This window comes from Pollicipes pollicipes, unplaced genomic scaffold, assembly GCF_011947565.3.
Source record: "Pollicipes pollicipes isolate AB1234 unplaced genomic scaffold, Ppol_2.1 Scaffold_6138;HRSCAF=7277_pilon_pilon_pilon, whole genome shotgun sequence".
Lineage (NCBI taxonomy): Eukaryota > Metazoa > Arthropoda > Thecostraca > Pollicipedomorpha > Pollicipedidae > Pollicipes > Pollicipes pollicipes.
Window position 1 is genome coordinate 555968 of NW_023596818.1, and position 1548 is coordinate 557515.

The window sequence follows — 1548 nt, forward strand, 5'->3', positions numbered from 1 at the left end:
CTTCCTGCCGCTCGGTCCAGATGGATCAGCGATCCCGGGACCTGAGCCCCGCCGCCAGAGGTCCCAGATGGATCAGCGGATCCCGGGACCTGAGCCCGCCGCCAGAGGTCCGTCGTGTGCCGACCCATCGGCCGTGGCTGGTGACTGGAAACCGCTTTGTCTATGCTTGTGATTGTTTCGAACAAAATGCAAATACACGGCATGGTAACACCATTTTGTGCTCGTGGGAATTCGTGAACCACGTGTGTCCAAGCTCTTGCGCGCAACGCCAGGGGAAGCGTCGCACGCTGTGAAATATTCTCTTCGATAACGTGAACAACCACAGCTATTACGGTAAGCTCGCGACTTGTGCTCGGAACCATTCAAGTGAATGTTTAAAATCTGGGAACAGTACCAAACGGCAAATATGATTGAACGGTACGCTGGGGATAGGCGCGGTATTTTTTTTTTTTTGCAATCTTGCCAGAAATACCAAATTGGCGGAGAACATGTTCACTCCATTCAGTCACGTGTACATGACGGCGCATTGACGTCTGCTTTGACTTCTTTTTTTGTGCTGTTCCAGCTTCTCAACCGCAACCTGTTCTCAACTGTAGGCTCTTTTCGGCCCACCTGTGTGTTCCGGTGACGGCGGGGTCGTCTGCGCCGCGGTGTTTGCCGCGAGCTGCTACGTTTGGTGAGGCTTCACGACGTAAGCAGGCGCTGGGGCTATAAGGCGTCGCCTGCCTCTCACCCTAGCTGGGAGGGCGGCACCGCGGGGAAGCAAGCCTCGCACCCAACGGCTTCTCAGACGCGCTGCGTTATCGCTACACCGCCGGCGCCCCGCACCCAGACGGCTTCTCAGACGCGCTGCTTTATCACTACACCTCACTACACCGCCGGCGCCCGCACCCCGCTCTCGCACTCGTCATTGTCACCAAGGCAACGGGAACGGCAGGGACTCACCCGCATCTTCCCTGCACTTCTATTCCTTGACTCAACCGGAAACGCATATTCACCGTCTGCGATAGCCGATTAGCAAGCGTGTAACCAAATGAACTGTCTTTCTGTTACGCGGGCGCAGGCTTCGCATAAACGCAAGAACACCGTCCATACGCGGGTGCCTGATAGACTAACTGGGCCGACCAAAACGGCCCACCTCCATCATGAGGTGCGGACGGCGCGACTATGTCGGCCTCTGTACCAACACAGAGGGGCAGGCGCCAAGGTTTAGTGAACCTACCCGGGCAAGCGGCGCGATAAGCGGGGACGAGCGCTCTCATCAGCCACCAGGACCAGTGTCCGGTCTCAGAACAGCCCAGAGCACTCTGACACTGACAGTCACGCTGCGCCACGTCGTGCCGCTGCTGCCAGCCTCGCGGGGGGGCAGGGTGCGGAGAGGAGGGACGTCAGTGGCCACACGACGCGCGGCCGGCCTGCCGATCGACGGCGACACCGGAGCGCGCTGTGTCGTGTCAGCGGCCGGCCGTCCTCGCGGTGCGAGCGAGCGGCCCCGGCCGGCTCGGCGGCGAGCGTGCGTGCCGGCGGCACCGCCATACTACTCCCAGG